This window comes from Pogona vitticeps, chromosome 5, assembly GCF_051106095.1.
Source record: "Pogona vitticeps strain Pit_001003342236 chromosome 5, PviZW2.1, whole genome shotgun sequence".
Taxonomy (NCBI): Eukaryota; Metazoa; Chordata; class Lepidosauria; order Squamata; family Agamidae; genus Pogona; species Pogona vitticeps.
In genome coordinates this window covers 69,893,358-69,917,031 of record NC_135787.1, presented here as the reverse complement: position 1 = coordinate 69,917,031, position 23,674 = coordinate 69,893,358, and the positions used below count along the sequence as shown (strand labels likewise).

Sequence of the window (23,674 nt, the reverse complement as noted above, 5' to 3'; positions counted from 1 at the left end):
TAAGGAAACTCCTGGGCGGCTTCCGCAGGCTCTTGCTCCACTTGGCGGAAAATCCGATGTGGCCCAGCTTCACCCAGCCTCTGCCTCCAGCAGCCCCCAAGTAAATTGAGTTTGAGACACCTGGTGTACACAGATGTCCCTTCAGATGATCTGCTCCAGCTGGCAAAGTATGTGTGTGGGAGGGGGGGAGAATCGGCAATATCAGACCTGCCCCCCCCCAAAAAAAACAATACATCTTGAAGGCCAGACCTGGAGCTTGGATGGGCCAACAGGCCTCCTCTTGTTTTGTTTGCATGGTTTGAAATATTATCTTCAAAGAAAAAAAATTGTGTGTTCTATTACTAAACCATCTTACTAGTGTAATGTGTCAAAACATGCATAACCTACACTTCTTTAATACTGTATATAGCCATGACCTTGAACCACAGCTGTGGCTGGGATGATTTGTGGGGAAGTCTAGCTCACAGAATGTAACCAGGTCTCTTCCCTGGATGGTAGGGTTGCTTGGACAGCAGTTTTCCGCTCCCTGAGACTTCACAGGCAAAACTATGAAAGGAAGGGGCTAGCCTTTGCGATATAATGGGGCGGCCCCTTCTCTAGCAATTGCAAAATAACGTGTGTAGATTGTGTGTTTTAATTCTCTCACCTGAGTCATGTTAGCATCCTGTGTCACCTACTTTTCTATGCTGTGTGTGCGCTGCCTCTAGCTAGAGCCATAGCTGGGATAGATTCTGTGGGAATATGGCCTGTTGAATTTACCCTGCCTCTTCCCATGGAATGTTTAGCTTTCTTGCTTTTCTTTTTTCTTTTAATGCGTTTATATAATCATTTTACCAACAGAGATATAGGGAAAATTAATGGGCAGTATTTTACTCATTTACTTTATAACAATTAGACTCATTCTATCCTTTGAAGCATTTTTGTCAAGGACTGTAAAGAATTTAAATGGCTGACAAGTACTTAACAGTTACCTTTAAATTTCAGCAAAGTGCTTTAATTCACCCATAACACGATAAAACGTACTCATACATTTGGTATTTTGTACTCATTTATATTGTTGTGATTTCTGATAACACTGTATTATAATTGTTCCCCTTTTCTAAACAGAGGGAACACAGTTTATGAGAACACAAGGGGATCATTAGCCAAAAATAAAATTTAAGCAGGGCCTGGTGAGAAGTTGACCAAGGGAAACAGGCACAGGCAGTCCAAGATCAAACACTTTCTCCTGGCAATATTTTGATTTTAGCGCTTTCACTTTTTTCCTTTCCACAAATAAAACTTAGAAACATTACAAATAGATTGACTACTAGCCTTAAAAAAATAGATAGTGTATGTGCCAAGGAGACACTCATTAGGCCCATTAGGAAGAAACTGAGCTTGGCAGCGGACAATATTGGTAATTATAGGCCTGTCGCCAATGTTTCTTTTTTCAGCAAGGTAGTCGAGAGGGTGGTGGCCAATCAGCTGCAGGGTCTTCTGGATGAAACCAATGCCCTGCACCCATTCCAGTCAGGCTTCAGACTGCGCCACAGCACGGAAACAGCATTGATCGCCCTGTTTGATGACCTGCTGAGGGAGGCCAACAGGGGCGAAATGTCTCTGCTGGTCTTTCTCGATATCTCAGCTGCCTTTGATACCGTCGACCACGGTATTCTCCTCGGGAGGCTCTCTGAGTTGGGAATTGGTGGCCTTGTTCTTGCCTGGCTCCGTTCCTTCTTGGAGGACCGTCCCCAGAGAGTGCAGATTGGAGAGAGTTTCTCGGCCCCGTGGAGTCTCAACTGTGGGGTCCCGCAGGGCTCGATTATCTCTCCAATGCTGTTTGACACCTATATGAGGTCGCTGGGAGGGGTCATCAGGGGATGTGGGGCTTTGTGCCATCAGTATGCTGATGATACTCAGCTTTACATGTCCTTTTTTCCAGCAACAGTGGATGTTGTTTCGTCTCTTGAGAACTGCCTGGGATGCAATGGATGCAGATGAATGGACTGAGGCTGAATCAAGGCAAGACGGAGGTCCTTCTGGTGGGTGTCCCAGACATCAGTGGTCTGGGAAACTCCCTTTCCTTTGGGGGGGGGGTGTTACTGTTACCACCAAGAGCAAGGTTCACAGTTTGAGTGTACATCTGGACCCAGTGCTCATCATGGAGACCCAAGTGTCATCACAGCAGATTTTAGATATCCGATCTTTTCCAGACAATGCCTTGAACGTAAACTAATTTTATCAGACATCCAGAGGGTATCCAGGGCATGAATCCATTAACTTCAGATTCATTCCAAAAAAAGCTCAGGGAAGGCCAAACAATACCTCAATCAAATGCATACAAACTATAACTATTAGGTTTCAACACATGGATGTAATGACTAGCGACAGCAATACTACTATATATGTGGAGATGGTGAATGAATTTTTTTCAGATGCTGAGGAAGAAGGAGAGAAGGAAGTTGAGAAGAACAATTAAACAAAGGAAGTGTGTCAGCCAGTAAAAAGGGAATAATAGGATATGCAGCATTTCTGGTTTACTTCTGCCTGACTCCTCCTGCCAAAAAGGAGGTGCAAAACCACCCTCAGATTTCTATGTAAGATCAATTTCAGAAGCATCCATATGACTGCATTATCAGCTTTCAGAACCAAAAACTACAGTTGTAATCAAAATTATGCAACCCCCGTTGCAAATCAGGTTTATTGTCAAAATTTACAGACTTTCAGCTGTTTGCAATGACCAAATCAACAAAAGTAATTGAAATAGCACAACACAACGAATGCTTGGGTTTCCTCAAATTTAACTGAAAAAGCAACTTTAAATGAATTTTGCAGCCTCAAAATTATTCATTCTGCACATTTCCACCTTTGGCAGATTGCCCAGCTGTGTCCCTATCTTGATGTGGGGGCACTCACTACGTTGGTCCATGCGTTCATAGTCTCAAGATTAGACTACTGTACTCTACGTGGGGCCGCCTTTGAGTCTGACGCGGAAACTTCAGATGGTACAAAATGCGGCAGCCAGACTTCTGACTGAGGTGAAAAGGTACCAACATATTTTCCCCATGCTGGCCTCCTTGCATTGGCTACCAATCCATTTCTGCATTGATTCCAAAGTTCTTACAATGACATATAAAGCCCTAAATGGTTTAAGACCTTGATATCTGGCAGAGCGCCTTCTCCCAAGTTCTGCCAGAGTCACTTGTTCCACCCAGGCCTGGCGACTGACGGGCCTAACGCCGAGGGAGGCCCAGAAGGAAAGAACAAGAAGTAGGTCCCTCTCGGCAGTGGCCCCTCACATTTGGAACAACTTGCCAGTGGAGATCCGCCTGGCTCCCTCTCTGGGTGTCTTCAGGAATAAAGTTAAAACCTGGCTATTTGGGCAGGCTTTCCCTCCTGCCATATCTTAACCGCCATATTTTAATTATTTAAACTTTGCCATCTTGGACTTTTTGGTTTTTACTTTTTTTAAATTTGTAAACCGCCAGAGTAGACCCTTGGTCTAGATGGGTGGGATAAAAATCGAATAAATAAATAAATAAATAAATTTACTCTTTATGTCTTATATCATATAGGGCTAAGGGGCATAAGACAACATATGTGGCCTTCTTTCCCATTTTCATCCTCATCATATCATTCCTGTGAAGAATGTTTTGCTAGAAGTGAAATGACTGGCCCACAGTCACTATTCATGCTTTCAGATTAAATTTGCTGCTTTGCTTTTAGATTCATTGATTCAAGATACTGTCTCAAACCTGTTGATGGAATAATTAAAAATGCAAATAAATAAGTAGTTTTAAGAATACATTGTAATTCACAGTGTGCTCTCAATGCCATGCTATTCCTCAAGGACTTGATGTCTTTCTTGTCTTCCTTCTGGCAGCCTTTCAGTTAGTACTTTGAGAAAGTCCTTACTCTTCAAACCTGTCCTACAGTTCCATCATCACTTACTAAGGAAAGATAAACGGTAAAGGAGGAGCTCAAAAGTGTATTGCTTAAAGGGAAAGGAATGCATATAGCATGGCTGTTACCTGAGCATGATCTGCAGGCAGGCACATGCAGTTTACTTGTCTCTGGGACACCTGACAGATCAGGTGTGGCCAACGGCCACTTTAAATCTCTCAGGTGTACACAGCAAAGTTTGTCTTTCCAGACATGTGTGATGTCATGCATTTCCTTGTGTGGACTAGCCAATTAAAAGTTTGCTTCCTGCAGGTATCCGGCTGGGAGTTTGAATGCACTGTTCTCAGGTGAAACATCTGCTAAAGGAGAAGGCTGGTTTACTTTTTTCTGTACTCTTATTAAGACACTCCGTATGTTTACGGAAACTAATTCAAGATCTAGTGGCTGTCCGATAAACACATAACAAAGGTGAGTTAAGTTGTTTTGTTCCTACTTTCACTTTCCTCCAGTTGGCTTTACAAATCTTATAAGGGAGAGAACGTCATTTTAGTGAAAAAGTGTTTTGGTGTGTGTGTTTAAAAACACAGGGAAAGAGGTCAGCTTGTATTGTTATGAAGGGAAACTGAAGTCCAGTTAGAGTGAGCTTCTAGTACTTCAAATATTGGCATTTCAGTATATCATGGTACTTTTTATTTTCAGAAAGGCCTCGGCTGTTTGCAGTTTTTTATTAGAACATTTAATTCAGTAGGGGTATAATCCTGTGGGCAGAAACTGCAGAGTAAGTTCCAAAGAATCCACAATGACATACCTGCATGTAAAAATGCAGAAGTCCCAGTGAGAACGCAGAAGAGCAAATACTTTGAAGCTGACAGTTAAATGCATCTGAGATTACACATGGAGTTTCTGTATAGATTATTTCACATTCTCAGTTTTCTAAAATGCTGATTCAGTTTCTAATATGCTTCATCTTCTGCTTCTCTTGATTGGTTGGTCAAGCTCCCAAATAATGGATATAGAAATATCTGAGGGAAAGTGCTAATACAAAAATTTCTCTCAGTGAAATTCTTCTACTTGTTGTTGTTCTTATTGCTAATATGTTGATCTGTAAATGCTGATGAACAAGACTGGGCACATGACACGAGCTAAGTTTTCTTTGCACAGAGTTTGGCTGGTATTCTAAGGAATAGATTGTGTGTTTTTAAATAACTTAGTCGAATGCTGTGAGCAGTTTTGCAGACATCAGTCTCGCTGTGTTTAATGAGGTTTGTTTGCCGGAATATTTAACTTTGCAGCCTGAGGTTATTTGCTGGTTGGTTTTCAGTGCTTGGTCACAAACTTTTATGCAGTGTGATGGTTGCAGCAAGTTATGTCTGCTGATGCAATGAAAGCACCTCTTAACTTTTCACAAACAAACAGGCAAACTAAGGGTCCAGCTACACTATATATATACTATATATATCTCCTTCTCTTAAAGGGCCAGTTGAGAAACTAGTTGTGGTCAAAGCCACCACCATGGATTCAACTTTGTAAGACAAAGAAATTTTTTAAAAAAGATAACTGATTTAACACATCAGCAGTAGTCGCTTTCTATATATGTATAATACAGTATAGGATATATAGATATACAGTGTTTCCCCGAAAATAAGACAGGGTCTTATAATAATTTTTGCTCCAAAAACGCATTAGGGCTTATTTTCAGGGGATGTTTTATTTTACAGTCATGTCATCTACAGGTTACTGCACGATGCTGCACAATGGTGGAGGGCAGAGTTTCACTTAACTGGGGCTTATTTTGGGGGTAAGGCTTATATTACGAGCATCCTGAAAAATCATACTAGGGCTTATTTTCAGGTTAGGTCTTATTTTTGGGGAAACAGGGTATATATGAAATTCTGTTTCCCCTGCCCTCTGACGAGCAGAGGAAATGATTAATTTGCCAGTATAATAAAGCAGTTTGCTTATTAAGCCACTTCACCCTATGGGCAAATTGAAAGAGGAAGGCTTAACTTGGATCAGTTCCCTCAGTCACATGTGTTGAATCCAATCCAAAGCAAAGTGATCCTAACTGCAGCAGAAATACAGAAGCCCCTTGACAGGTGCCAGAAAGGTGTAGGCAGGAACACTCTCAGCTCTAATTGGCATGCTCTAGCACAATGGTTTTCAAATTTGTGTCTCCAGATGTTCTTGGACTGCAACACCCAGAAATCCTGGCCAGCACAGAAAATGGTGAAGGCTTCTGGGAACTGCAGTCCAAGAACATTTGGGGACCCCAGTTTAAGAACCACTAGCAAAGATATAATCTGATTGCCATCGTTACAATGTTGAAAGATAAACTATAATACTAAGCTACAATTGAATTAGAAAGCAATTTATAAACACATAGATAGAAAACAGCAGCAGGTCTCCTCCTTTTAAAAGTTGCTTTTGCACCAGCCGATCAAGCCAACCTGAATAAAAAGGCTTTTGTCTGCCAGCAAACTGCAAGGGCCACAATTCACTTCCAGTCTGGTTGTTTGCCTGGACTGCAAGTGCTATGCAGAGATGGTATCAGAAACTTTATATACCCCTGGTGACAATTGCTTGGGACCTTTTCTGGTCGAGAAGTGTGAAACTGAACTGAAATGTTAGGGCTCATGATTGAACTGTCCAAGTAAGGTCGAGCATCCCATTCATTGAGATTTCGGGGTCAAAATTGGAGACCAGGGTGGGTTCTTAGGATGTTGCAATGGCAAGACTAGAGATGGGCAGAAACCAGAAAACCAGTGGTTCTTGATGGTTCATTGTGAGTACTCATGAACCACAAAGTATCACAAATGCCCTTAAAAGTGAACCAGTTTGTTTTTTGGGGGGGTTCATACTGGGAGGGGAACTGCCTACTTGCCCAAGCCCTCATCAGCACCCAACATTGTCTTGAAGCTGCCACAGCCATCCTAAGAGGCAGCTGGGCCTCAGTCTGTGTGCATGCACTCACCTGTCAGCTGAGCTGCATACAGGCAGCAGGCCTGGCTCATTGCACAGAACTGGGCCTGCTGCCTGTACTCATGTTAATAGTGTCAGTAGGAATCCAGTCTGTCATCCCAGTATGAGTAGATCCATTAAATCAGTGAGATTTACTTAAGTGTTGACTCATCATTCAATTATTGATTCAATTGATTCAACTCTACATGGGAGCAGCTGCTGGATTTAGGCATCAGTATTTTAACTATGCACCCCAAAAGCTCATATGTTAAAAAGAAATCTTCCAAAATATAATTCCATACATGGAATAAAATGATGTCTATGAGGTAACATTGTCTTTCTGTATAAAATATCATAACGGTAAAGGTAAAGGTTCCTCTTGACATTTAGTCCAGTCATGTCCGACTCTAGGGGGCGGTGCTCATCCCCGTTTCCAAGCCGTAGAGCCAGTGTTTGTCCAAATACAGTTTCCCAGGTCATGTGGCCAGCGAGACTAGACACGGAACGCTGTTACCTTCCCACTGTGGTGGTACCTGTTTACAGTATCTACTTGCATTTACATGCTTTCGAACGGCTAAGTTGGCCGGAGCTGGGACAAGCAACGGGAGCTCACTCTGTCATGTGAATTCAATCTTACAACTGCTGGTCTTCCAACGTTGCAGCACAGGTTTCTGCGGTTTAACCCACAGCGCCACCATGTCCCTATTTTTGGTACCGATTTGTTTTATCCTTGAGTGTTCTTTTGTTCCTTCTTCTACTGTCTTCAGTTATTCTTTTGTACAGTTTTCTGGCCATGGGCTTCTAGCTGTTAACTCGTGTAGACCTAGACCTTTATTACTATGTAGTATTGAGTTGAGAAAAGGAATTTTCCTGGCTATAAACACTGCATGTTTATTGGGAAAGAAAAGGAATCTATTATGTGAGAACTCTGCATAATATCTAATACTCCCTGCAGAATAATAATTTTGAGGAATTCAAATAAAATGTACAGACAGGATAAGAGATTAGATTCATTATATTGGGTTGGAAAATGTATTATTGTGCAGAATACAACATCACTTAATAAATCAAAAGTCTCTTTCTAGACAAGGAATAAAATAAAACCCTCCCAAACGATGCCTGGTGTCCAAACTGTCAGTTCATGGATGGTCTTTTGACACTTGTTTATATGTAACTTATAAAGATATTCAGTTTGAAGTGCAATTCCCTAGTTGCATGCAGTATTTCTCTCTCCTATACAGGTACAAAGACATACTGTATGTCTATAATACCTCTAGATGAAAAACAATGACATGTTGCTCTGTTAATAAAATATAAACTCAAGGGCAGCTTTGGATGTAGAAGAGAGCTTGTGGCAAAGCAAGGATCAAATTATTTTTCATCTTTTTCAAACATGCTAAACATGTGGAGTCATAAAAAAAGAGCAGCTGTTGACTAGGGCCTTTGTGGAAGGGGTGGGAGGCAACTAATCTGAATTGCTGCAAAAGCAGATTGAACAAAATGCTTTTAATTTTAAACCATAACGATGACTCAGCACATAAATCTGTTTTGATATGAATCTTTAGAAGGAAGTACTGTATCAGCCTGTGTCACTGGAAACCAAGGATTAAGTCATCTGTATGATGGTATTCTCCATTACAAAGTACGTAATATGAAACCTGGACACTGAAAAATGTGACATACGGAAAACACTGCATTCAGAATGTAGGGCTGGAGGAAAATTCTATGGAGACCATGGACATCCAGAAAGACAAAAATGATTGATGAAATCAAGCCTGAACTGTAACTAGGAGTTAAAATGGCTGAACTGAGGCTCTCATACTTCATTCATATCATGAGAAGGCAAGACTCACTGGAAATGACTACAATGCAAGGAAAATTGACAAGGAGTAGGGAAAAAAGAAAGTCTGAATAGGAGATGAAATGACGGAATAAAACAAGCCATAGCCTTGAGTTTGCAAGATTTGACCTAATGGAAAGACTTTTGGGATATTTCTAATTGAAAGGGTCGCCATAAGTCAGAAACAGCCTGGATGAGTGCAACCGTTTGCCAGCTAAAGAGTGTTCTGATTCAGATCTTCTTAAATAAAGTCATAAGCATAACTGCTGCTTTGCCGTTGTATGGAGCACTTTGTGGGATACCTGAGAACCTCAAAAACACCACACAAATAAACTGACACACTATCTCAGAATCATATAAAGTCAACTATCTCCAAGTAGGGGATGGCTGCTGTTAAATTACAAGGTGCCAAGGTGCATCTTGGTTGTGTGCCTGGTTGTGCACTCAGTTGTACAACTGAGGTGTGCCCCAGCACCCCATCAATTATTTACAGTTAGTAGTGGCAACAGTAGGACTCTAGCCAATTATTTTTCTTTGTCTAACTGAATCTCCTTTGCTTCCTCCACACCCAGATTTAAGTTTATCATAGTTAGATTTGTTCAGTGTTTACAATGAAACAGAGGTTCTACAACACTGACATTTTGAAATGGCACATATAATGTGTGAGCATTCATTGGTAAGATAGCACTGTCAATATGGGAAGGTGCCATTGCCATTTGGGGAGTGCTCCTACATGACCCAAGTGAGCACATATCCAAGATTATTAGGGCAGGTAGTCTGATGACAGCTGCCATTTTGGCAATGCACAGAAACCCATGGTTTCATATATGCTTGTGCATATCAAATGAATTCATCAAAGCCTAACTTAATAAAAGCCTGTTGAAAAACTGGAATATCATAGGTATTTTGGGTGGATTAAGACTGAGTAACTGAACTACAGAGTTCAACCTATTTCAATTGGCTGAGAAATTAGATCCTTCATTCAAATATGAAGATCAGCTAACAATCAGTGCAACTAATACAGGGCTGGATATGGAAATGCTCTGACTCAGGATGAGACAGGTTCCTATGTCCCTGTATTATTAAATAAGTCTCAGTTCTATTGTAGACTCATCTAGGATTGTCATTATGGACAACTAATCTAAGTGCACTACATGTCAACAGTAATATGAGTTCATTTATAAGAGCACGAGGTTTCTTTTAATGGTATCCAAATACTTGGAAGCTCATAGAATAAAAGAGCTGCACAGGCACACAATATAATTAAAACATAATGGGTTAACTACTGTAGAGTCAGTTTAATAACATCCACACTTACTGAATTACGTAACTGAACTGTTGAACCGTGTATCATGATTTTGCAGTGGTACTTCTAAAGCTGCCTATAGTTTCTTTGTTGCTTATCATTCTGATAGTTTTTCACATGCTTATTGGATGAGAGTCAGCCTTCTTGCTAAGTATCAACTGCAAGAAGTTGCCTAGAAAGTGAACTGTCATCCATGCATTTGTGAACTGCTTGGGGAATGTTTTTTGTTATTTTTATCTGCATTCTTCTAGAATATATGCATGGGAGCAAGGAGAAGAGGATATAGTGTGACTTATTTCTGAACATAGGCTATACAAGCAAGGGATTCCAACAGGTGTCCCATCCAAGAACTTTTAAAGAAAGAAGAAGGCTACATGTACTGGATGGCTTTACTGTGTGCTCACAATTGTATAAATAAGCCACAGAAGTTTTGGGATTCTGTTCTGTGGAGTGGTGAAACAAAACTGTAAGTTTTCAGCCCAATGGATCAGTGGTATATCTGGAGGAAGAAGAATGAACCATATACTGTTAAGTAAAATGGTGGCTTGGTGGTGCTATGGGGCTGCTTTGCATTCTCTGGCACTGGAGTATCAGGAAACCCTAGGAGAAAATGTTGTGCTACCTGTGAGGAAGCTGAAGCTTGGGCATCATTGGGCCTTCCAACAGGACAATGATCCCAAGCATTCCTCCAATTCCACCAAGGCTTGATTTCAGAAGTCCTGAAAGATTCTACAGTGGTCACCTGACTTGAACCCCATAGACAATCTCTGGTGGGATTTGAAGAAGGCCATTGAAGCACGCAAACCTTGGAAGAAGAAGAATACTGAGCTGGAGACCATTGGTCATGAGGAATGGGTTAAGATTCCCCAGGAACGCTGCCGGAAGCTGGTGTCTGGCTATGCATCTTGTTTGCAGCAGGTCATAACAGGAAAAATGATGCTCTACAAAGTACTAAAGATGCTTGCCATGAAGGGGTTGAATAATTTTGAGGCCGCAAAATTCATTTAAAGTTGCTTTTTCAGTTAAATTTGAGGAAACCCCTTGAAGCATTCGTTGTGTTGTGCTATTTCAATTACTTTTGTTGATTTGGTCATTGCAAACAGGTGAAAGTCTGTAAATTTTGACAATAAACCTGATTTGCAATGGGGGGTGCATAATTTTGATTACAACTGTAGTTTTTGGTTCTGAAAGCTGCTAATGCAGTCATATGGATGCTTCTGAAATTGATCTTACATAGAAATCTGAGGGTGGTTTTGCAGCTCCTTTTTGGCAGGAGGAGTCAGGCAGAATTAAACCAGAAATGCTGCATATCCTATTATTCCCTTTTTACTGGCTGACACACTTCCTTTGTTTAATTGTTCTTCTCAATTTCCTTCTCTCCTTCTTCCTCAGCATCTGAAAAAAATTCATTCACCATTTCCACATATATAGTAGTATTGCTGTCGCTAGTCATTACATCCATGTGTTGAAACCTAATAGTTATAGTTTGCATGCATTTGATTGTGGTATTGCTTGGCCTTCCCTGAGCTTTTTTGGAATGAATCTGAAGTTAATGGATTCATGCCCTGGATACCCTCTGGATGTCTGAAAAAATTAGTTTACATTCAAGGCATTGTCTGGAAAAGATCGGATCCCTAAAATCTGCTGTGATGCAATGTTACCCCTGTGTGTCACAGTTATACAATGAATTCTGAAGAGACCCATTTCAAATACAAGTTAAGGACAGCTGGCTGGATAGCTCATGGAGTTAGGTTGGGGAGTTTGTGAGTGCTCATGTGTACTCCTGTGAGTATAGTTGGCTCATGTGGCTTTGGGCAAGCTGTGCAGTCCTGGGTTGCCCCCAGAAAAAGGGAATGGTAAACCACTTCTGAGTGCTTTCTATCTAGAAAACCTTGAAAAGGGTTGCCATGTCAAAATTTACTTGATGTCACACAATTATTAGTATTACTGATAAAGTACTGTATTGGCGCATGGATACTTGTTGTTAGATTCTACCTCCCCACCTCCTCAAATCAATTATGGATTAAACGTTATACCCTTGAGACACTGACCCAAAATAAAAATGGACTCGTAATTTGTCCTGTGCTGGTAGGTCCCCACTGGGACATTGTTTTCAATCAGCATGTGCCACAGCATCTATGGTTCAATCCATATTATGGTGTGGCATGTTTGAGGACCATTTCTGCTTTCCTACACCTTGCTCTGAGAAGCTACATGAATTGGAAGTGTGATACAGAAAACCTCTGTCCTATCATGTACTGTTCATCACTTCTGTCCTATCATGTACATCGCCATGCTGCAACCCAATGGTGGTACCTAGTCTACTCTGGATCCAATCCAAAGTAAATCCAGAAAATTAATGAATTAATAAAATTTAGATTATTAATTCTAGGGTAGACCTGGTTAGGTCATTAACCTTATTACAACTATTAAAACCTAGCATGTCGGGCACGGGGGGGGGGGGGAGAGAGAGAGAGAGAGAGAGAGTTGTGTTGATACTACTATACAAATTGTGATGCTGTCAGTCTTCTGCCTGCTTCCCAACAAAAGTAGTTTGCTTTGCCTGCCTGTTCTAGTTATTAGTTAAATATCTGGGGAAAACTACATTTATCTTGTACTTGAGTTCTGGGAATCTGAAGCACACTGGAACAGAAAAGAGCTACCAAACAACAAAACAAAACAGAAAATGAAAAAATTTCACAAGTAATTATTTTTCTGTATCTGGAAAGTCAATCTAAGATTCAGTGTGAACAGTGGTTTTATAATATACTCTCAGCCCCATTGCTGCCCTTTTGATACTGAACTTATAGTTTGTCTATATTTTAGATTTTAAAATCAAGTAATAATGAAGTGGTGAAAAATTGTTATTGGCATGAGTTTGAGTTGGCAGGATGCATTCCCGTCAGGTCCAGTGGCTCTAAGTGAATTAGACAGGCTGTGCTTCAGTAGCACCAACACAAACATTATGCCACACAGGCAAACACAGTTATAATGCGACATTTCTGAGAAAATCTCATTTCATGACAATTTTTGCATCTTGAAATTTTAACTCTCCCTCCTCCCCTGGTTCTTTGATACTACAGTATATTGAGTGACCAGTCCAGTAAGATTCTGAGGTGTCTATAAATACAAGAGCACTCTACTGGAAAGAGTACCCACCATGCTGTTGTCATGTTTACACTGCTGTCTTGAGGATCATACTCAGAAGTGAAGAGGATCAGTCACCAAGATCCATGCTGTGTGTACATCAGTTGAAGAGTAAAGGCAAAGGAAAACTCAGCTCACTCTTTAGGCAAACATTCTGTGCTGGCTCCTGTTTTTATGTACATCTGTCCTTGGCTAGCTTAAAAAGAGCGAGCTCTACATTTTTTTAAAAAATGGTTTTGATTCAATTATAAGTAACAAAAATAACTTGTAGAACACAATGAACTTAGCTAGAAAAAAAGGATGTTCCCATTTTTCATGCCTGTCAACAGACTATGCTAAGAAAGGCATGGAAATTTAGCATAGCATTTGGTTGCTTTCAGAGCTTAACTTTCTCTGTAAAATGCCCATGAGATTCTTAGAATTACAGCATATCTGAAGTCCCATAGAAGCCTCCAGTGGTCAGAAAAAGGTGTCTGAGTTCTTTCCTGGCCCCACATCATCTCATGGATTCAAATGATGGATTTCCTTTGCATTTTCATCCCTTCTAAACCATGCTCAACTTGTATTTGAAAATATATTCAGTTTTCTTTAAATCCCTTCCTAAACTGCAGTCAAAATTATGGGAAGCCTTCCAGGGTTCTGTTAGGTATATTTTTACTATTAGTTCTCAAATGTGACCAAATGTTCTTTTCAAATGTATATTATGCACCATTTCCTCTTCTTCTTTCTGCTTCTTTGTCTCCTGTTTAATGTGTTGAAATGTATTATACTACGGATTGATTATTCTGTCCTGTCCCAGAAGAATACTGCTGACTAGCTGCCCCGCTGTATTAAAACAGGGGATGCCAATAACAGGGTTGCGATGGTGGTGTAAGCTGGCAGGGATCCAGTTTGCATCTTCAGTGAATTATGGAACAGGATGGAAGACAAATTTCTCTTGTAACCAGGTATGTTAGGATGGTTTGGTTTGCTTCACTGTGAATTCAGATGTTTTCCATCAGCCACCAGCCATAAAATGGATGAAGGAAATATATATAGAGAGATCAGTAACCTTTGCAGAAAATGGCTGGAGGAGCCAAACACTCAAGAAAAGTGAAAGCAATGAATTGAGAAAACCTAATGATGCTGAGGTGGAGACTAAGTTGCCATGCTTAGAAGAAAAGGTTGGGGCAGATGAAAAACAGTACTTCTTCACATGGAATGCGGTTGCCAGCTTGAATGTCCTTCAAAGATACAGTGTTAGTCAAATTATAGAGGATAAGATTATCAGTAGGTTCCAGACATGATAGGTAAATATTCCCTCCAACATCCAGGGATAATATTCTTTGGATATCAGTTGAGAGGAAAACAATTAGGACAGGCTCTGATACTGATTTCCCACTGGGTGGTTTCTCGTGGTCAACCTATTAGTCATTCAGTGAATGGATACAATGAATGAATGTCTGTATCAGTGGTTCCCAGCCTTAGTTATCCAGGTGTTCCTTGGACCTCAGCTCCCAGAAACTCTGAACAGCATAGCTGGTGGAGAAGGCTTCTGAGAATTGCAGAATGAGCAGGCTGTTAATGAGGTGACATTTTTTTGGAGGTCACTTGTTCTTAAGGTTGTCAGAAGTGACTTGGTAGTCCATAACAACAACACAGGGTCTTTTTTAAAAAAATTCCAAGCTTAGCAGATTTAAAGATTTCCAATTATCTGATTGATGAATTCTCTGCTCCCAACATATACTTATTGGATAGGTATCTCTAACTATATCCTACCTTTCAAAAAAAAAGGGGGGGGAAAGGTGTGTGGTCCTTGTACACACTTGAAAAACAATGCTGGCCAGTACCTTTATTAGATCATTGAACTCTCACAAGCAGGATTCCTGAAGGACCCAAACACTTTCCTGTTTATGACATTTTAGTGGTATTGTCACCCATGTTTTCAGATTATATCCTGTTTTAGCATTAGTGGATCAGATTCATGAATTTAATAAATGGGCATCTTTCCACTCAGTGAACCTTAAGGCTTATATTTGTAATACATCTGCGATCCTTCAGCATACTGTACTTCTGAAAGTGTTTATATCCATGGCAAGGAAGCAGACCATTCTGCCTCAACCCCATGTACAAAACAAGTTGACCTTACACTGCAGGGTAAAGGGAGATGCTGTCCTTCAGATAGCTTGGGTGCAAGCCATTTATGGCTTTATAAATTAAAACCAGCACTTTGAATTGTGTCTGGAAACAGATCGGCAACCAGTAGAGCTGCTGTCATGGGGAGGGGGGGTTTATGTGATCCCTGCAACCAGCCCCAGTCAGCAATCTGGCTGATGTATTTTGGACCCACTGAAGTTTCTTGACACTTCCCATAAGCAGCCCCACATAAAGCGCATTACAATAATCCAGGCAGGACGTAACTAAAGCATGTGTCACCATGGGCAGGTCAGACCTCTCCGGGAATTGGTGTAGCTGGTCTGCTAGTTCTAATTGTGCAGAGTCACTCCTGATCACCACCGAAACCTGAGCATCCAAGGCGCAGAGACATCCCCAAGGAGACTTCTTCTTCTTTTTTTAAACAGCTTCTCCTCGGTCAGAGTTCATGTCTGTTTGCTTCTTGCTTGCTTGTTTACAGCTTAATGAGCTATATCTGCTGGCAAAATAAGATGAGGCAGTAAATAATTGAGGAAGGAAAGGCTTCTTCAATAAGTAGTCACCCACAGAAGCTTCAAAGAGAACTGGAATGTGAAGACTTTTTTCTCCTCTATCCGAGTTGCCACTTATATCACAGAAAACCGAATGCCCCTAATTGACTTCATAGCAAGAGAATGTGAATTAATTTTCACTTCTCTCTTTGTGTAGTTGCACATTCTTGTTTCGTCACCTTCTAATTGAGAAATTGACATTTTGCCTGTACAGTATTGTCCCCAAAAGTCAAGTGAAGCAAAAGTCAAGTGCCGCCTAGAGTGGTCTATTAGGCCAGATAGGCGGGGAATGAATGAATGAATGAATGAATGAATAAATAAATAAATAAATAAATAAATAAATAAATAAATAAATAAATAAATAAATAAATAAATAAATCAAATCTCCTCCCCCACCCACCCACCCCGACCAGGTTGCTTACAAGGATTCCATTACTGCTGTTTAGTTGTTGTTGGCCAGAATCCTATTGCCAATTTATGTTTCTCTAAAGGAAATGTTTAAATCACAGCTGCAAACTCATCAACAAGGTGCTTTTTTGCATTTCTGAGTGCACATCCATTTGTGCAATCAGGCATGCACATTATTGCACTTTATTAAGTAATTTGCCACTAAGATTTACACAATTTCCCTTATGCAACTGTAAATTCTGGTTCTGTTGTTTGTTGTTTAGTTGCTGTTTAACTTGTGTAGTATGATCAGTGCCATTTTGCCGGTTAGCCTCTTTGGATTTTAAAAAAGAGGAGAATGGACAGAACACTGTAATATATATAAACTTTAGATTTATTTATTATCATCTCTGAAGGAAGAACAGTGTTTTTACAGTCAGAGCCTTTTCATGTGTTTTCAGAAGTCCCTTTGAATTTAGGGGGAAATGTATAAGCCACAGTATGAGCCTATTTTTGTTTCTTTGGAATTGTCCCAATGTGTTCAGTGGGTAACAGCAAGTACAGTTACAGCACTGGATCAGTCTGAAAGCATAGCAATGATCCTGTGAGGAAGGTTATTGCCAGAGAGTGACTACTGAAAACCACACGGTAACCCTCCCAGGAGAATGAGGATTTGAACCTGGTTTTTGAGCTGCAAACTAGTTCACAACTCTGGCTTTTGAAGCCCTCTGCACACACAAAGGCATCGTTATTATTGACCAACAGGTAACATTGCCAGACCAATACAAACCATGCCATTTGACCCTTAGTACATGACCAATCTGCCTTTAAAAAACAGCACAACTTACCGTAAGTGCCCATCAGGCAGTTAGCAATCTGTAGCTCTACACATTTGCATAATAAGATATGTTACCTGCAGTGCAGTTGCATTTATGAGGGCAATTAGAAGGAGCTCATATTTTAGGGAGTAGCTCAGGAGAGACTAGGCACCTGACTTGGTTTACACCACATGACTGTCTCCTGATGTATAGGCGAGAAGCATGCCAGTGAAGTACAGTAGTTCACCTTTGCTTCTTGGTGTGGATCAGTCAGAGAAATAGCCACCAGAGGTTAAGTTTACTGAGTTACCCAAGAAGTGGGAATATTCAGATAGCATTCTTTTGGAAGATGAACTACTTTGGAGTCACCTGTCGGTAAGTCAATAAGGAACACCACAAGACATCACTGTGGGATGCACATAAAGCCAAGGTAAGCTCCTCTATCTGTGAGACATAGATGTGGCCTCTGGGTCCACCATGCACAGAAACCACTTTGCTGGACTGAGTGTGTTATACACATTTGTGCATGTAGTTTGCCATCCATCGGAGAATATATACACTAGATGAAGGCTCCTACCCAGTCCTTTCATACTGTCATATATATATATATATATATATATATATATGTATGTATATTTGTGTTTTTTGGCAATTACTGTAATGCCATGTGCAAAGTATAAGAAGCTGTGTCCTGTACAATGGGAAGAGGCATTATTGTGTACTTACACATTTCAGTTTTTCAAGGGTGTATTTTGTGCTTTTCTACCACATACAGTACCTCTGTTTGTAACTTTAATTGGATATTTGTAATACTGCAAAGAGCTCTACACACACACACACACACACACACACACACACACACACACACACACACACACACACACACACAAACACACACTGTGTGTGTGTGTTTGTGTGTGTGTGTGTAGAGTGAAACAGAGAACAGTTTGCTATGTTATGCTACAGCTTGAACTGCATAAGAGGTAAATCATGGGACTTACCTCTCCAAATAGACATGCATAGTTGCACAAGTATGTAGGCCAGAATTTTGTTGTGGAAATGTGTAGAGTAAGGCCAATTGGGCAACTGATATTTCCTTTCCAGTGGGTTATCCCCAGGTGTACTGGTTGTAAAATTAATTGCACAATAGACATTTCACCAGTGAAGCTTCTTGTGCAATTACCATTGCATAAATGGTTTTCCCTACAGAATTCTGGCCTAATACTACCAGCTGTTCACCATGATTGGCTTCTGTTGTACAAACTAGGCCATTGGACGCTGCATAGGGCAATATGCATTTCATGTCAGGGTCCAAAGCTTGATTAAAAAAATAAGCAGTCATTTCTTGTACTTCAGAGTTAAGATGCCATGAGCTTTGCTCTTTTATCAAATACAGTACAGTACTGTATTATGCTTCTCAAGGGGAATCTTTGTTTCCATTGGACATCTCAATTGTACTTGAGAAGAGCTATCAGTGCTTATTACGGTTATCATCACTGCATTTAGAGCAGAATGAATGTCCTTTGACTGTGCTTTTATTGGATTGGATGGCTTCAGTCTGCCAGCAGTCACATGCAAGAAAAACAACAACCCCCAACCCTCCCCCCACTTTTTATGTGAAAAGCTGATTTGTCAGGAGAAAAACAGACTAAATCCCTCTTCCATTATATGCTATATCTACCCATGGGCAGGGATTTTAATCCACATGGGAGCCATGTAACATGTAGTATTTATTTTATTTATTTATTTAAAAATGAGCACCCTGTGGCAGGGGAGATGCTATGAAGGAATGACTGTAGCAGAGGAGCGAGGCATTAGGAATGGCAAGAATGTCCAGTTGTATATGTAGAACTATGACGTAAGTCTTCAGGATGTGCAAAGTGAGTCAGACAATGTGCATTCATTTATAACCATAGGTCATTAAAAAGAAGACTCTATTTAATAGAGTTCAAAAAGAATACAAGGGTGGGCCACATGCAGTGCACACTTAAGTTCCCAGCGATGCCATACAACACTAGAGTCAGTCTAGCAAACCACAGGGTAAGTTGGATGAATCAAACCTCTCACAAGATTCTGCTTCAAGGAGCATAACAGTTTGCAAGAGTCCAACAGACAGGAGATCTGCCATGTATTTTAGCAGTGTATATTCCGTATCCGCCTTTGATTGCAATGTGCAGAACTTTGAATCCCAAAGTATCCTGGTGGGGGCAGTGTCTGGAAGATGTAGTCCCGAAAAGGAACTTTCCGAAGTTCTCTGTGTGAAAGTCTGATACGTTGCACGAAGCCTTGCACTGAATTGGCATGCCCCCACCCATCTTTCTCTTCCCTATTGAAGGAGTAAATAAAGCCCTGCCAGCCCTCAACCACCCGATGCAAGAGACAGTTACTACTGCTATGGAAGTACCTGAAGGGTTTCTCCATTCTGCTTGAGTCCATTGCCAGTTGCTGGGAAATGGCAGCAGTAGTTCACAGCCTTGAGACCTGTCTGCCAAACTAGCTAAGTCCACTAAAGGCTTGTCCAGACAGGTATACAGATCAGTGTTTGGATTAGGCATAGGAGATTTGGTAGATGAAGACAAATCTCTATGGCCAATGTGGTCGACCTGATTAATGCGTGTCCCCAGAACCCACCAGTCCACTTACTGCTTGCCACATGGCATACATGGCCAGCATTGTTGACAGCATGCCAATCATGGCAGTAGGACAGCTGGTGCTGCTCTGCCTCCCTGCTTGGCTGGCCACTCCAATGAGAGGGTGGGATGACGAATCTCCTTGCTCAGCCCCTGAGTGGCTGGCCAAGCAGGGAGGCGGGACAGCACCAGCGGAGCTACTGCTCCCATTGGCACACTGACAATGACACCTGCTGCATGCGCCTGCTGGGCTCTGGGAGCAGGTGTTAATCAGGCTGGCCACCTGTGCTGGAGAGATTCATCTTAGTCTCCCTCAGGAAACAAAGACAAATCTCCTATGTCTAGTTTGAATCCCTGTTGGTATGGTTTGGTGCAAACCAAAGTATGCCATCCGCATGTGCTTCTATTAAAATTGATTCCCCCACCCCACCCCTGTTAGAGCTGTCCTGCTCCTTTCTGGCACTGTACTAGGGGCTTCTGGTTTTGTTTTGTTTGTAAGATTCAGTGTGTTCCTGTATTGCATGAACTGTATGAATTGGCAACTTTCAGAAGGTCCTCTCATTTAACAGCCCTTCACTGGGTGGGGATGCCTTGCCTTATTTGCAGTCCAGTTCCAAAGCAAACTGGGAAGAACTCTAAAAGTACGCACTGTGCTTCTTGAGCTACAGTCCCTTCGTGATAGCTGCTGCAAATCATGCCAATATGACAGCAAAGCAGCTGAAATGTTTGGAAAGGGGAGTTGCTTCCCTTCCATCTTCCCATCCTTCACCCCAACAGTGAAGAGACGTCGTAGTGAAGATAACTTTTTAAGCACAAACCAGATGGCTCCAACGTCCCCCATTGGGACAGGCCCCAAATTAGCTAGGACTTGCTGTGTACGAGAGAGAAGAGGCTGTGTCACCACTGTGTGTACAACTTTGTTACACGGGGCAATTATTCCAAAAATATGAGGGAAAAAAATCTCTGCAGTCTCAAATATGTGGATCTAACATACTGACACATCCCTGCGTCTGTGCTGACTTGACAGTACGTGTTTGCAGTGGGTGTTTTTGATCCTTTTCATTACAACAGCAAAATGTGGCCTGAAGGGAACATTGCTTCTCAGTTGCCCTATTTTTACAGTGGATGTAATTGTGCTCATGGACAGTAAAACAGAGCTCCATCTTCCAGCTAAACCTGATTTCAACTGGATTAACTGCTCTCTTGTGTGACGGGGGGGTGGGGGGAGAGGAAGAGAGAGAGAGGAGGAAAGGGAATCGAGCAATAGATTTGCAGGGTGACATTCCAAACTTTGTTCCCACCCTTGGCATTGACTCACTGGGATGACTTTCTGAACAACTGGAAACACCTTGCATGTCAGTCACCCGCTTTTGCAAAATGGTAGCATCATCTAAATACCTGTCATGGGAACTGGTTAATTTTTGTACAGCACATTGGAATCCTCTGAAGCTTCAGGTATTATTAGTAAATTAGGAGTTAGTTCATCTAATTGGATTCTTCAGCTGTTCAAGGCTGCAGTCTTTCCTAGAAATGCTTACATGAGACTGAGTGCCACACAAGCAGTGCCATGCAATCCACAAAAGTTTCTACCAAATTTAATTATTCATTTATTTAAACTATTTCCCCCTCCACCTTTCTCCTTAAAATGGATCTAGGGTGCCTCATTAAAAGACAATATTTAAAACGAAAATCAGTAAATATACAAATCCTAAAAAGGATCAAATAAATATAATTTTTAAATGGTAAATGCAGCAACAAAACCACGTTCAAAGATTTTTGTGGGGTGTGTGTGGCAAACTTCAAACAGCAACTCTGTTTCTCAGAAGACAAATAAAAACAGCACCATAAGTAAACTGCTGTAAGTGACACAATAAGGAAAGGCAACCATGCTGGCGATGAGGAAAATACCAAAATCTGCTTTGTGGTAGTTGCTTTATTAGACCAACTGAAAGATCCTGAAACGTTTGTGAGCTTCCATGATTTCCACATCTTTTTGTCAGGCAAGAGCAGAAGTTGGGGGTGGGGAATAGGAGGTAGGGGGGAACTAAGTTTCAGCTGATCAGCTGTAAAAAACCACACATCTGCAGAAATAAGAAATTAGAATATATTGTCTGCTTTTTTCACCAGATCTAGGAAGGTGGAAGGGCTGGATGATATGATTTTTAATGTAAAACTTATGTTGCTACTTTGCATATTCCAAACATAAATAGAAAGCTCTAGGTTTTGTTTTCCTTAATTTAGTGCTGAACAGTGGGTAAGTTTACTTCTCTGGAAAGGTCCCAGATATTTTTTTGTTGAACAATAGTTGTCCTCTTTGTTGGCAAAGCATGGAAGCAGAGCATTACGAGTGATGTCATTATCTGTAACTAGTTGCTTTTTGAGATGTGAAGCATAAGACAATGTTACATTCAAAAGGAATGCAACATGCAGAATCAAACTCACTTTTTTGTGTTATAAATAAAGCCTTTTTAGAGGCATTTTGAGAGGGATGTGGCCAGTGTTACTCCATTCTCTTATCAATTGTAGAATTTTTGTTTTTCGAGTAACAGAAAGTACTGAAAAAGCAATAAGCACCACAAGGAATGTACGTAATGCTCAATGTTACAAATAATGTAATGAGCTACTTCTTCAGCATGGGAATATATAGTGACTAGAGATAGGCATAAATTTAAAAAAAATGAACCACCAAATTAATTCAAAAATCACAAACTTGCATTCATATGAATCAATGGCCCAACGAATATGAATCAATGAATCAATTTGTTTCACTGTGTGAGAGGCAGTGAGTCTGTGGTTGGGCCCCTACTGGATCTCCCTCTGTGGTTACAGGCCTTGCGGCCTGCTGCTCCTGGCTGCCTCACCCCCTCTCAACATCAACCACCTGGCCTAGGGGGAGAGAGAGCTTACAGGCCGGAGCTGCCCCTGGGACCGCACCAGACCATCGTGCCTACACCCAGAAGGAGCCAAAGATCATCTGCCGGCCATAGCTCACTGTGTGAGAGGCAGTGAGTCTGTGGTTGGGCCCCTACTGGATCTCCCTCTGTGGTTACAGGCCTTGCGGCCTGCTGCTCCTGGCTGCCTCACCCCCTCTCAACATCAACCACCTGGCCTAGGGGGAGAGAGAGCTTACAGGCCGGAGCTGCCCCTGGGACCGCACCAGACCATCGTGCCTACACCCAGAAGGAGCCAAAGACCATCTGCCGGCCATTAAGAGCCTCGTGGCGCAGTGGTTAAAACACTGTACTGCAGCTAAAACTGTGCTCACGACCTGGGGTTCAAATCCCAGGTAGCCGGCTCAAGGTTGACTCAGCCTTCCATCCTTCCGAGGTCGGTAAAATGAGTACCCAGCTTGCTGGGGGGGCAATGTGTAGCCTTTATAATTAAAATTGTAAACCGCCCGGAGAGTGCTTGTAGCGCTATGGGGCGGTATATAAATCCAATAAATAAATAAATAAATAAATATTCACTATAAAATGGCCCCAAAGGCACCTAGAGACACCAGTATAACAGAAAAGCTTCCTCTGGCTCTCCACTATAATCCCTCCAAGTTTGGTGAAGATTGGGTTTCCCCAAGCACTTTTCGGGGGGGGGGCGGTTTGAAGATGCACTTTGTGGGTGTATAACTTGGATGTCTGAAACCCAGTCCTCACCAAACATGGAGGGATTGTAGGAAAGTGTCAGTAGAAACATATCGGTGGTTTTACTGTCTCTAGGTGCCTGGGGACAACTTTCCGGGGGGGGGCTACTTGTGGATAATTCAGATATCCAAAACCCAAACTTGCAGAGCTCATAGGGAAGCATCGCAGGAAACTTCCCTGAAATTTTGGTGTCTCTGGGTGCTTTACAGGCTGTCTTATAGGGTTTTAAACAAAAAAAAATGAATTGACAAATGGATTCATTGATTTGTCAGAAAAAAATCATAAATTCATAATTTGGTGACCTTGACGAACCCTGAATCAAAATGAATCACCATTTTTCTGATTCGTGCCCATCTCTAACAATGACTATGAATTACTTTT

General features: G+C 41.4%; 1 protein-coding gene across 4 annotated transcripts in view; it reads left to right on the top strand.

The window, feature by feature from the left end:
- The window catches only part of LNX1 (ligand of numb-protein X 1), a 149,187-nt gene that overhangs the window by 9,181 nt on the left and 116,332 nt on the right, over positions 1-23,674 (top strand). For 3 of the 4 annotated variants that reach the window (XM_078394675.1, XM_078394674.1, XM_020792509.3), the window contains exon 1: positions 2,958-4,353. The exons of the other annotated variant lie outside the window; for it this stretch is intronic. The gene's annotated coding sequence lies outside the window, so the exon portion shown is untranslated. Of the gene's footprint in view, positions 1-2,957; positions 4,354-23,674 lie in introns of those variants that run through there. 4 annotated transcript variants of the gene reach the window in all.